At 37.7% G+C, this 14,745-nt stretch overlaps 1 long non-coding RNA gene across 2 annotated transcripts in view; it reads left to right on the forward strand.

The window, feature by feature from the left end:
• The first annotated feature begins 801 nt into the window (after positions 1-801).
• Positions 802-14,745, forward strand: part of LOC148978131 (uncharacterized) — a 32,639-nt gene continuing 18,695 nt past the window's right edge. Inside the window, exons 1-2 of one of the 2 annotated variants that reach the window (XR_016169619.1) lie at positions 6,556-6,680; positions 7,050-7,250. This is a non-coding gene — a long non-coding RNA (uncharacterized LOC148978131). Of the gene's footprint in view, positions 889-6,555; positions 6,681-7,049; positions 7,251-14,745 lie in introns of those variants that run through there. The other variant, XR_016169618.1, reaches the window with a different exon arrangement.

Genomic DNA, 14,745 nt, shown 5'->3' on the forward strand with positions numbered 1-14,745 from the left:
CAGGCAGGGTCAAACACAAGCAGACAGTCCATACAAACACACACAACAAGGCAGGGAACACAGGCAAAAGAGTATCCATGGAACAGGCAAGAAACCCAAACCAAGAGACATGAAACTAGGGACAATGCATGATAATGCAATGCATTGGACAATTGCAGTGTAACACTAAACAAGACTTTACAGATAATGAATGAGAAAACCAGGCTTAGGCCATTTACACATAGCTAGGTATTTAGAGAAACAAATATTTCCCACCCTCCGTTTTCAAAAAAGTTGTCATTTACATCAACCCAATATGCTGTTGAGCACCATCACATCTATGCCAAACTGGGCACTCACATAACCAGCGTTATCAGAAATCTCCACTTTGGCCGGAGTTTTTAGAAATAATCGTTTTCTTTTTTGTTTTTTGTGATAAAAATGGCGTTGCCGTGTAAACTGCAGGGAAATATCTGTGTCTTCCCTTCCTGTAAACAGGGCATTATATGGGGTGAACTAAACAAGATAATGAGACACAGGTGAATGTGATAATGGATGAAGAATCCGGGCAGTGAGTTATGGGCAATGCATTCTCATCCTAGGGCGTCATATACTGGCGCTTTTGACAATGCGTATACATCCAATGGCATCCTTTAGTGTGAATATAACACGCTTCGGTTATGGGTACTGTGGTGTAGTTAAAAAAAGTTACAAGAGACTGTTTAATGTAGAATACTTTTATTTTGAAGGTGTGGGTTTTATTTTGTAATTTAGACTTCTTGTGGGTGGGAATCGTTTCCTGTTCTAGGCTATTGTGGTTATGGACATGTTGAAGAAGCACATGTTGTATTAAAAATGATATCTATCCATCCATCCATCCATCTTTTGTTCGCTCATGGGGCATCGTCAGTGAGTATCTTTAATTTAATAACATAAGACCCAATTTAGGAACAATATATTATTTGTTTGTGCTGTATTTAGTTTTGTTTACTTACAGGTAACTGCATTTAGTTAAGCTAAATGCAGGTAAGTAAACAAAACGAAATACAGCACAAACAAATTAGTTATGAGGTTATTTCAGTTTTACATTTTTCTTCATTAAAACTACCTGCCAAGTACAACACATTGAACACATTACTTCTTCAAAGTGACGTCGTGGAACGTTGAGTACTCTTCTGCCCATGCGGGTCACTTGGGTCATTTCACATTCACCTTCAGGAGATCACAAAAGGTTGCATTTAATTGGAAATGTGAACAGTCTTGCAAAAAAATAATTTTTTTTCAAAAAATCGTAATTGAGCATTAAGCCCCTGCAGTGTGTGTACGCAGCCATAGTTTCATGATAGTTTTGAGGGTTAGAGAGAATTTTTCTTTATTTCAGAAACATTAAATAAAGGATTAAATTTAATTAAAACATTAAATTTAAAACATTAAATTTAATTTAAATTCTATTTAAATTAAAAGCCAAGCTACATATTCTAGCTCTCTCACTAAATTGATGTGTATAATGGGCTCTATGCATGGTGGTATTTCCGGTGAAGGTTTAAGGATGCTCGATAACTTCCGCCGATCGTAGAGTCCAATGCAATACCGAGAATTTATATTGAATTTTATACTCCATGTTATACTAAAGAAACGTTAGTCACAAAAAACAGAAAACAGACACCTCTCGTTGTGTTTATGCTTCTTTTAAAAATTATATTAAATAAACATAACTATATAAAATTACGTTTAAACGTATGTACGTTTCGTTTCAAAGACGGGAGGACAGTACATTTTGAAGACTCTGCCATAATCCCGTTTTCCTCCGCTTTAATCTCCACAACCGGAAATGGACGAGCATCCTTGCGTCAAATGCGGAACTGATGCGTGCATATAGCCTATTAAAGCACACACTGGATTGTGATGGGTTGATAAGACACAAGTTTCTAAATATGGAGTCCAAGCCGATACTCGTAATTGAGTGCGACACGGAAACGACTGCTCATCAGTTACGTCATTACTTCTCGCTCTGCCTGATGAGAGCTTAGCTCATCGTGCTGGAAAAGTCATTTATATCATTGACTTTCCCCCTGACGGCCGGCCAGATGAAGAGGTTTTCCTAGACTGTCCGTTAATGAGCAGACAGTAATTATCACAGCAACCTGAGTGAGTCAGATACGTCCATTCAGCTGAACTCATTCATTAGGCCTGAAGCTGATATACTGCACATTTAAGACCTGCGGTTCACACCAGCGCTGTTGCTCTTGTATGAAATTGCTTTATATTTATGTTAGTGCCCCTGTACACCCACCTGAGGGGATTTATGGTTTATTAACTTTAAAACCAGCTTTCAAATCTATAGTTTGTTTGAATACTGTTGAATCTACTTTTGGATGCAGTGTCGAATGTAGTTTAAACCAATCCGCAATGCTAGAACTTTCTTAAAACAAAATTATCAAAAGTGTCCAAATACACTCTCAGAAAAAAGGTACAAAAGCTGTCACTAGTGCTGTACCTTTTCAAAAGGTAAACTTTTGTCCATTTTAGGTGCTAATATGTACATTTCAGCTGCTAACATATACATTTTAGGTGCTAATATACATTTTAGGTGCTAATATGTACATTTTAGGTGCTAATATGTACATTTCAGGAGCTAATATGTCCATTTTAGGTCCTAATATACATTTTAGGTGCTAATATGTACATTTTAGTTGCTAATATGTACATTTTAAGTGTTAATATGTACATTTCAGGAGCTAATATGTCCATTTAAGGTCCTAATATGTACATTTTAGGTGCTAATATGTACCAATAAGGTACCAATATGCAGCCTTTGGGTACAAAAGTGTACCTTTTGAAAAGGTACAGCCCAAGTGTCAGCTTTTGTACCTTTTTTTCTGAGAGTGTAGGAAATACATTTTGGAAGCTACATTTTGAATAAAAAGGTGTGCTTGCGTCTCTGCTTTCTATAGCAGAAATGCCACTTATTTTGATATATAATGCAATGACATTCATATAACGTTCCCTTATTTCGTCTCAAATAAGCCTTTTATTATGACAGCTTTACGGACAAATATACAAAATGTCTGCTGTAAATGGCAGAGTTTAAAAAGCACTCATGGGTGTATCATTCTTTACATAGCGCACTTCTAACAGCTTATTGTTAATACTCATTTCCTCATAAAAAGAGATGATCCCTTAAACTGCATTTCATATTTAAGACACATCACATGCACAAAGTGCCTTTGTTGTAAAAAAGGCCTCAATCCCTGATGTTATTTACTGTTGTCTGGCATTATAGCGCCTAATCTTCTTCTCGAAGGCAGTATCCGGTCATTGTCGAGGTTTTTAGTCTCTTTTCAGCGTCACAAAGGGTTTTTTAAGTACTTAAAAGGGTAGTTAATCTTTTAAGTGTGTTCGACAAGTGCATTAGGTTCCCTTGGCCTGCGTTCTGCTCTTATTCACAGTCTGTTTTTTGGCACTCAGACCCACTGACCCAGAAAGCAAAGCCCTATTGTTTTTAAGCCCTCTTTATCTCACAATAGGGATGGTGTGGTAAAGGGAATAGGACTGCAGAGTCCTGATCTTTCATATTTTTTAAACACAAAATGGTTGCTTTTAATGGATGATAGTGTTAAGACAGATTTAAAAGTCATGCAAGTGCAATTGCAGTTCACTGGAAGATAGAATCAGCCATGGGATTCTGAGTTATATAAAATAAAGCATAGGAGTCATAGGATCATTTTCAGGCAGTATGGCCGTGTTCTGTTTACCGTATTTTGTGCAGTTACAGCAAAACGCATGTAAGCCGCATGCCCAACTTTCCATTTATTGTATTCTGTCAACACAAATGAACTCTGAGCTGCAAAACAGGCATAACAACATGAATTAAATGCCGTAGGTTCTGTCCCAGACACATATCATTACACCGTCGCGTGTTTGTTACTGTCAGGGCCGCGGTCGTAAATCTGGCAGCGTGTCAGTTAGAGGTGGCTGGAAAATTAGGATGTTATGGATGGGAAGCTCTCGTGCACTTACACACACACGCACTCACACACCCTTGAGATGGCAGATGAGTGATTTTCAAAGAGTAGTAAAGCTGTCTGTCTCTCCTCTGTATGTCCTTGTCCGTTTCGTTCCATACCACCGTCTGTCAAACAGAGCCCTCCCATGGAGACTGGCTCTCTCTCAAGAATCACACTGTATTTCACTGTCTCTTGCAATACTTTCTTTTTGAGTCTGAGAAGTATCGACATTGTTCTTGGGACAATTTTTTGTAATTTTACAGAAAAAGATACACATTTTTATGCCAGTATCAAATTCTCTGTAGTCTTTGTTCTACTTACCAGACCAGAAGACATCAATAAAATGTACATAGTGTATATAGCACAGTACAAAAAACCATACAGTTACTGGGAATACAAAACATCATTGTTCATTTTTAATGTAGTCTTTCGCCGTTTTTTTTTAGCAGTCTAATCAACGAATATAAACAAGAAAAGCATGGTTGATATTGCATCCTGGTTGACTTTTGACCTCGCACCCAACCACATGCTACTACTTATTTCCACTTCAAGATAAACTGGATTGATCAGTATGGAGCTCGAGAGACAGTGTTGTCTTTGATTGACTGCACATTTTCATACATTTGTTACTGGTGCCGTGTGCATTGATGCTACCTCTCTTTTGATGGATTACCCCTTTCATCCATAGACTTGATGTGAGTTTTGTAACAAATTAGAATTAGAGTGTTGGATTTGCCAATTACTGTATGACAGAAACAAAACAAATCACCTTACAGGAAATTACATTTTGAATATGCCTGGAGATTTCGGCTGATAAATACTGTATAAATAGAGGGAGCTTGAGATTTTTAAAGGAAAAGTCAAAGAAATAGTGCACCCAAGAAATTTAAAACTCACTACCATGTTGTTCCAAGCCCATTTTTTTAAAGAACACAAAGCAGGATCTGAAGGCTGCTGTTTCATCACTCTTTGCAGCTGTGATAATGAATAGGTAACATTTACACACTAAGGCCCCGTCCACACTACTACGCTTTCGTTTAAAAAAGGAGAATTAAAACGAATACGATCTCCGTCCACACCAGCGTTTTATCTGAAAATGACTGAAAACATGGATCACGTGACCATTCACCAACACTGGGCATGCCGGTGTAAACGGTGGCTGACGAATCAGGGAAGGACACGTCATGACTGATGACACCCAATCATAGGTGAGCCTCTCAGTCATTGTTTCTAAAGTCCTCCCTTTTGTCCCGTCTTCACTGAAACTGTTGTCCATTTTAGGTGCTAATATGTACATTTTAAGTGTTAATATGTAAATTTTAGGTGTTAATATGCACATTTTAGGTGCTAATAGGTGCATTTAGGTGCTAATATGTACATTTTAAGTGTTAATATGTACATTTCAGGAGCTAATACAGGTATGTCCATTTTAGGTGTTAAAATGTACAATTTAGGTGATAATAGTTGCATTTTAGGTGCTAATAATTACATTTTAGGTGTTGATATGAACATTTTAGGTGTTAATATGTTTTTAGGTGCTAATAAGTACATTTTAGGTGTTAATATGTATATTATAGGTAGGGTTGGGTATCGAGAATCGAGTATCGATTGGAACCGGGACTATCTTTTCTTTTTTCCCGGAATTGTTCAAAAGTTAAAATTTCGATTCCTAGTTTTGATATTCACAGTCCGCCGTCCGGAAGAAGAAACCGCTGAACAACACCAACGAAGAAGCGTCTACCGGAAGTGTTGGCATAACCGTGCGAGTCGAACATGAGTAGCTTACGTCGGAGGTCCAAAGTGTGGCTTCACTTTCCTAAAAGTAACGAAATCTCGCCAAAATGCAAAATTTGTGACAAAAGGAGTATTTGTGACAGAAGGAATATTTCCTTCAGAAAGACCGTTGGTTAGCAAGGTTAGCTAAACTTTTTTGACCCTGCCTCTTAAAAGAATCGGAATCGAGAATCTTTTGGAACCGGAACCTAAACAAGGAATCGGAATCAGAATCGTTCAAATTCGAACGATACCCAACCCTAATTATAGGTGTTAATATGCACATTTTAGGTGCTAATATGTACCACTAACGTACCAATATGCAGCCTTTGGATATAGAAAAGTGTACCTTTTGAAAAGATACAGCCCCAGTGACAGCTTTTGTACCTTTTTTTTTCTGAGAGTGTATACAACGCTTTTACCAAAGCGTGGATGGCACCCTTTAGCGTCAATATGAGACGCAGATATATATGGGGCCGAAGGTGCCTCCTAGTGGTCTAACCCTAACACTACCCCAGACCTAAACCTACCATAACCGAAGAGTCGTGTTATATTGACGCTAAAGGGTGCCATGTGCGTTGGATGTCTACGCTTTGCAAAAGTGTCGTATATGACGCCTTGGGATAAGAATGCGTTGGTTTCGCACAGAATCTCGTTGGTAGTATCAGGTAATCTGGGGACTTTTCGCTAATTATTTTTATACTCTGTTGGCGTACTGCTTTTTGCATAGGCCACTATAGGCCTATAGTTGGAAAGTATTTGATTTCTAACACCGCGTTTGTTTTGTTCCTGCATGAATTTGAGTGAAAGATTTACCAACTCACTCATTAAGTCACTTGTCACCACCTATGGTGCATCAACCTAACGTACAGCACTGACGAATAAAGGAGGAAAGCCATACAGTTTGGAAACAACATTATGGTGAGTAAATGATGACAGGATTTTCTTCATTTTTTGGGTGAGCTATTCCTTGAAAAGAGATTTGTGAATCTGTTTATGGAAATGACACTTTCACTGCATGAGCCGTTTGTGATTCAAATCTGATTTAGAGGTTTGCTGCACACGATTACAGAATGGCATTAAGTAGTTTTGTCATTTATTGCAAAGGTGTACCACAGTTCTGCATTTTAGAACCACAGGGTGAGAGTTACCTGTAGAAGTGACAGCAGATGACAAAATCTTATGAGTCATTTTGTTGCTCTTTTTGTTTCTTTTTCATCTTCTTTGGCTCTTTCACAATGGGCATATTTTCAGGACTGTGTTTCAATCACCGTTTTCTGCTCCTCTCAGCACTCCTCGGCAGGAGACAAACAGCACAACATAAAACCTTCTGCCTCCCGCTACTTCCCCTCTCATCTCATCCCTTTCTTCCTCTCATCCTGGCATTTTGTCATAAGCTGCAGTCAGAATCAAATCCTCCGATTGCCACATCTGCATCAGAAAGGAGGACAGAAGATTTTCTGTGTAACAGTACCATTTCGGAGACAACAGGTGACCAGCAGTCATGCTGACATTTTTCTTTGTCCCTTGCTTGACGTAAAAATGTTTACCATCCAGAAAAGTTTGAAAACTAAACTAGGTTTTTACTACAAAACGCACCAAACCGATGGTGGGGTGTTGTGATTGGTTGCCAAGGTGTTGCTAGGGTTTGTGTGGTTGCTATGGCTTTGCTATGGAGATGTTGCTGCATTTTGAATGCTTTTTTAAAAATGTGTTCTGTGTGTGGTTGCCAGGGTGTTGCTGTGCAGTTGTTCTACAGTTGCTGAGATGTTTCGAAAGGTTTTAGTTAGTTAGGTTGTTATCAATGGTTTTGCTTTGCAGGTGCTTGGGTGTTTGTTTGGAGTGATAACTTATCCAGCACCACATGAATGGATTTTGATCTGGGTAATTTATGTTCTGAAATGTAATATGTGAGTTTGAAGATTGTTTAAATCTCTAACACGAAGTTATGAGCAATAATAAAAACAGTGATGCTTGTCTAAGAAAGCAGTCAAGGTAATTTCTCTGGGCTTTTCACTGAGCAGTGTGATACTGAATATAGCATTCAAAGTGTATTTTTTAATATGAAAAAATGAGTCTGTCAGGACTTCATGCATTGGATGATTTTTATCCAGTCTCCTACTGATAATCTTGAACTTTAGCTCATAATAATATCGTGTTAATACAGCGAAAAGTCAATGAAGTAATTCTTTATGTGTTATTTGGGGTGAGAAATGTCATGCACTTCACCGCAAAGTTGTTCATTGAGCAAATCGTGAATTATTGAACATTCATTTTTCCAGCCAGCCATACAAAGAGGAAACTTGTCACACATGGTCATGTAATACGTTTCACTGAATTGTTTCTGCTTTTTTCATTGAACTGGAAGGGTGAGACAGTGAGTCTTTTGATAATGTGTCTCTGGGCATTCAGACAGTACCTGTAGAGATGTGGCTCCTTAGCTCACTGTAGACAATAACCTGATGCAATATGACCTTCAGGCTACTGAACTCAATCTGTGTGTAGCTGTGCTCCAAAACCTACTGAGCTTCCCTGCTGACTTCCTAGTGGTATGGGATTTTACTGTACATAATCTTAGTAGCATAAACATGTTACATTTTAATAGTCAGAAAGATGGTGTCAAATGGTCACATAAAACCAAATTACAAGCTTTTGGAACGAGAAACTAATATTACAAGTGCACCCAAAGGAAAACAAAAACGTATGTGATATGATAGATCATAATACACACTATATAGAGTGCAACAGTTGGGATCCGGAAGTAAAAACTAAGCAAACTGATTTTTAAAGGTAACTACTAAACCTTTAAAGACAGACCTACTATGAGCTATGAGGTTGTCAGTTCATGGTATTTGCTTCTGCTGAAGGCATCAGTCTGCATTATTTCAGCTTATTTGTAAAATAATCATGTTTAACAGTGGAATTCCTGCTGAAAAACAACACCACCTATGATGCTCTACAGAAGATTCCACCAATCAGAGAGGCGAAAAAAGCAACACCCTCCAAAATATCTCTTTAGCTCCACCCACTCCCATGAGCACTGTGAATGATGGAATCTATATATAGGCCTATACAGTATATATATTAGAGCCCGACCGATAAAGGATTTTGAAGGCCGATACGATACAAATATTTGTTGGTTTTAAAATCCGATATTCCGATATATTGGCCGATTTTATTTATTTTTTTATTTCAGAAACGAGCAACAAAATATTTTCAGATTTCCCTAACATTAGTTATTTGTAGTTAATTATGAGTTTTGACTAAAATAATATGATAATGCATAACTGGTTCTCTCTGCCTGACTCTGGCTGGATCATCAGGTTGCAGGATGTGTGGCGCGTTATACATGAATGTTGCCAACAGGGATGGTGTAGAGTGCCCTCTGCTGGACAAACTATACAACTCCAACACTCATGACATGGTTGAAGTGTGATTCGCCCGTTTTTATTTTATTTTTGAAATATTCATTTATCGGCCATTATAACTGCCGATACCGATATTTTAGAAAATGCCTAATATCGGCCGATAATATCGGCCTGCCGATATATCGGTCTGGCTCTAATATATATATATATATATATATATATATATGCATATCTTACCATAAACCTATTGTTTTATGTTTACATATTACCAACATTTGTCAATTTGTAGTTTAACATAACGTTTGTAAATGACTAGTTTAACCCTAACTAGCTGTTCGCAATGCTTCATGGGATTGTAGTTCTTTCCCTCACTAAAACCGTTGATTACACAGTCCTGTACCTTATGTCTTTTTGTCTGATTTTCAAAAAGTGTTTTGCTTCAAATCAAAGTTTGTAGTGTTATGATTTACCTTGTAGCTGATTGGCTTGGTTCATGACTAGGGTTGGGTATCGAGAATCGAGTATCGATTGGAACCGGGACTAACTTTTCATTTTTCCCGGAATCGTTCAAAAGTTAAAATTTCGATTCCTAGTTTCGATATTCACAGTCCGCCGTCCGGAAGAAGAAACCGCTGAACAACACCAACGAAGAAGCGTCTACCGGAAGTGTTGGCATAACCGCGCGAGTCGGACATGAGTAGCTTACGTCGGCGGTCCAAAGTGTGGCTTCACTTTTCTAAAAATAACGAAATCTCGGCAAAATGCAAAATTTGTGACAAAAGGAGTATTTGTGACAGAAGGAGTGTTTCCTTCAGAAAGACCGTTGGTTAGCAAGGTTAGCTAAACTTTTTTGACCCTGCCTCTTAAAAGAATCGGAATCGAGAATCGTTGGGAACCGGAATCGAAACAAGGAATCGGAATCGGAATCAGAATCGTTCAAATTCAAACGATACCCAACCCTATTCATGACTTAACTCTTTAACGAAGACTATTTTAAAATCCCTATGGGAAAAATGAATGAAAAATAAATAAATAAATAAATCCGGAACCAACGCCGCTGAAAAAGGGCTCTACTGCACACTATTTACAGTTACATTTTTGCTTTTTTTCAGTGAGGGCTTTTAGACAACTAAAAAGACAGCTTTAATATCATAAACAACTAGAGGAAAGCAAAAAGCCTGTGAAATGTGTTTGGCCTGATGCTACCTGACTCTTTCACTTTATCAGCAGCTATGGCCTGTCTAACCCCACTCGTCCTCCATTCCCGCCTTTATCAGTCACTTCTTCACAGGGGTGGTCAGACTCACCAGCAAACATTCGATCTAACTATACGCCACTGCTACTTCTGCTGTCTGACACTGATCCAGCGCTGGGGAGATTTGTGAGCGAATGGAGGAGCGACAGAGAAGGTGCTTGAAAATAGAAAAACAGCTGAAAAGGAATATCTAGAGATTACAGGAGAAGGACATCATAGGGCAAGGGAGGGAAAACAAATAGTATACTAGATTTGTGACATTATCTGAAGAAAAAAGGGTTGCTAGAGTATTGCTGCGTAGTTGATAAGAGGTTGGTTGCTAGGGCATTGATATGTGGTTGCTAATGTGTTTACTTTAGCAATCCTATGCTATGCTAGGGTGTTTTCCATCATATTTCGCTGTGATTTTATGGTCCCTGGTTTGCGCCCCTCATTTTTGAACAAATCATTAAAAGTAATAGTCGTATTAGCAAACCCATAAATAAAGCAGAAAGATATGTAGAGAGAAACAGGTCGAAAGAAGGGGTAATTACACTATCCTCTCACTATGGATGTCTGATAGAATTAAATTTAGCTGGGCAGCTGTCACCTGTTGGCTGATTTGCGGATGATGATATTGCAGACGTGGTTAGATGCTTGATTATTTTACAGCAATCTACATCTGAAAGAGCACCGCCTCTGTAAAAAACAATTCTTCTTCAACTCATTCTATGCAATTTATGCCTGTTGTTTCTCGAATCCGAATGCCATCCCCCTCAAAGCTGCATTTTCACGCCTGAACAGAGTAGCCTATGCTAACGAGAGGAATAACTCATCAAGTTGGAATGGTAGAAAAAAAAAGCATTTGAATGATGAAGTTGGATGATTCGGTTTGATTTGTGATGGTCATTGAATGTGGCGATTGACAGAGATTGTTGTGAAAAATCACAATGAGATCACAGTGAGAATGTCTCAACATTGACAGTAATGAGATTAAAGTGAGCGAAATGAGACTTTTCCTTTATTTTGTGACATAACCCATCAGAGTCCAAACCCACAAGATGTCTTATTTTTTTCCTCTCTTACACAACCAATCAAAAAAGACAGGAAATTAGCCTTCACCTAAAGCCACTTCGGTTTTGTAAACAACAGCACTATCTGTCCTGTGTTGCTCATGATGGAGTGCTCCTCAATACATGTGTGTAGCTTCGTGTATAGCTGTCTGTCAGCCAGTGAGTGTTACACATATGTGTGTGTGTTTGTGGGGGCCTCTGGATTGAAGCTCCTATCTCTGGTGTGCAGCTGTGAAGCAGGTCGTAGGGACACATCTCCAGCCTGTAAATATAGCACACACACATACACACAAGCACTGCCAAACCAGATTAACACCCAAATAAATCACCTTCAGAGATGCTCTGCTGAACATAAAGTAGAGGATCAGGCTAAAAAAAACACACTCTCTGTACCGTCCTCACCACAACTCTCTTCTTTATCTTCTCTTAGTTAGTGTATTTTGATAAGTTAAGTTTAGTTATGTGATGTTTTACTTGCGTTCGAAGTGTGTGGCCATGTGTCATGTTGCAGATTCTTTTGCAATGTTACAGTACAAACTACAGGGTCAATCACTCTAGAGAAACTAAAGTTTAAAGGCTTAGTTCACCCAAAAATGAAAAAGATGATTTAAGATATTTTAGATTTAGTCCGAGAGCTTTCTGTCCCTCCATTGAAAATGTATGTACGGTATACTGTCCTTGTCCAGAAAGGAAATAAACACTTTATCAAAGTAGTCATGTGACATCAGTGGGTTAGTTATAATGTTTTGAAGCATCGAAAATACATTTTGGTCCAAAAATAACTAAAAGGACAACTTTATTCAGCATTGTATTGTCTTCCGGTTAAATTTTCAGTATAATAATATTAATTAAATATAATACTACTAGTAATAAATAAAATAATATGAAAATTTATTTACTGTAGTTTGAACAGATGTATCCTTACGAACCTTAAAAAATAGGGGAATTTATTTAAAAAATCCCCTTTTTCATCAAACAAAATGTTTCCCTTGGAAATATTATTTTAATTGGTAATCAATTTCCATTCCCCCATGTGTCCTCAGTTTCACCTTTCATCCTGTTGGTTGTTTGTAATATACCTTTAAATGTGCTGTATGTCATTTTTTTTGGACTGTAAAGCATAACAATGTCATGATATATTTGTAGAGATTTAGGAAACAGGCTAACTTCAAAACCAAAAAGCAATGCTACAGCTATTATTATATTTTACAAATATATGCATTCCTGTTGCGTGTCCTCATCTGGCAACCCGCGTGAGTGTCGAGTTTGAGGACGATGAACAACTCCAATATTTTGAATATGGCCTGCAGTACCCATTTCAAACACTAGTAGTCCATATTACATACGGCATCTTTAACAACAATAGAAAAAGCCAAATCCTTAATGACATCTTCCTCCAGGAAGTGACATCATTTTGGAGTGAAGTAACCCCTCCCCCCCTTCTCATTCCCCCAGTGAGCAGTGAAAAACTTCAGCTCTTTGTTTAATCGAGTTACAATGAATACATTTTAAAGGCCACAAGAACATCCCAAAGTCTCGTAACAAAGTTTTATTCATTCCAAATAATGTGGGTGCTTTTGTGCAGTTAAGCAGCATGTTTGGCAAATATCACTTTTTGCCATGCTCTTGGTGTGCTTCATGTTTTCTCGCTCATTGTATTCCTTCACAAATCCGGCATGGATTTAAAGCCCATGTAAATGCAGCAGCTTGTGTATGCGAGTTAAGAAATGTTTCTGAGGAATTTCAAACACCAGTCACTGATGTAATTACATTTTCTGCTTTTGTAATAGTAAGACTTTGCATTTGAATTCAGTATTCTTGGCGGAAACCGGTGCTCTGGTTGCAATTTTCTAAAATGGCTGATTAGCATATATACTGTTATATAAAAACATCAACAGTGTCTTTGAAATAGGCCTTTTAAGTAGTGGGAACCAGAATATGAAATAACCTATTTAAACCTGTTCCATGTCAGAATAAAAGTGTTATATATATTTTTTTTGTCACCACGAAGTGTCGAGATGGTTTGCCTTGACAGGTTGCCCCTGATGGTAGATGTTAGAACTGCATTTTATGACCATAGCTGTAAAGTATATTTCAAGTATATCAAACTTCTCGAATTTAGTATAGTGTGCTCTTGCTGCTTATTTTTCACTGTAATGGAAACCTAGAACATTACAGTTTAATTCAGGGTCACATAATTTTCAGACTCAAACTTCATATGTCTAATTCAACTAATTACTGTGCCAGAATTACATTTCAGCCATGCACAACTGATCACTTGGCTCTCTTTGAGTAAAGAATTTTTAATTTTCAACTCATTTTTACGGCCGAGAGGTTGGTTAGTGAAAGCGCTGCGTCCAACTGATAAATTATGCTTTCCTAAATTAGATGTTTTAAAAATTGCTTATTTTATACCCGTGCACAGATGGTGTCAACCACAATGAGAACTGGAAAATGAAATGGCTGACAATGGACTTAAATATGCTACACAGAGACCCAGTTTTCAGAAGCTTTAATAGTCTGATTATACTGTACGCTTCATTACAAAATAATTTACACTCCTTTTATCTCATTTCCTCTATTTGAATATTTAAAAATGTAATAATTATTAGATATTATGTATAGAAAAGCCATAGATATTTGCTTATAAGAAGACAATATTGCTCACCATTATTGGATACACTCAGTTTGGTTATTAAAACCATGGTAATTATGTTTAAAAAGCAGTCGTTATTTTGCCATTCTGTTTGGTCCGACAGTAATTCAGCTTTTGTAAGATTCAAGGAATACTGTGGTATGAACATCAGACAACATTCATATAGGCTATGGTATTTAAGGTAGCATCTTCAGTACTGTAGCGGTACCATGGTACAGTGATGGTTCATACCGCGGTATGAACATCGGACAGCATATACATGCTGCAAGGTACAGCATTTAAAAGAACAACATGATGTTACTTTAGTTTATGAAAAAACAATGTTTTACATAATATTACCATGGTGCCAAAGTCAAAAAAACCAACAACATTGTATTTTCTGTACTTTTGCTAGTGTAAAACAAGTAACTATGAAGCATTGTACTTCCCCACTCTCAGCAGAATGAGTGCGCTTCTAAATGCAGTGTGTTATTTTCAGACAAATTGCTTTTCTAGAGGCTTCTGATCATTTGAAGGAAATAAGACGCTCAGCTCAGGTGAGGCTGCTGTGGGGAGAAAATAATCGAAATAAAGTGAGAAATTTAGCATGGATTGGATACCACAAATGCCTTTTTTGTTTGTAAAACAAATGCTGATATCACAGTATTAAAAAGGC

Source organism: Pimephales promelas, chromosome 8 (assembly GCF_988280905.1).
Source record: "Pimephales promelas chromosome 8, fPimPro1.hap1.1, whole genome shotgun sequence".
NCBI lineage: Eukaryota > Metazoa > Chordata > Actinopteri > Cypriniformes > Leuciscidae > Pimephales > Pimephales promelas.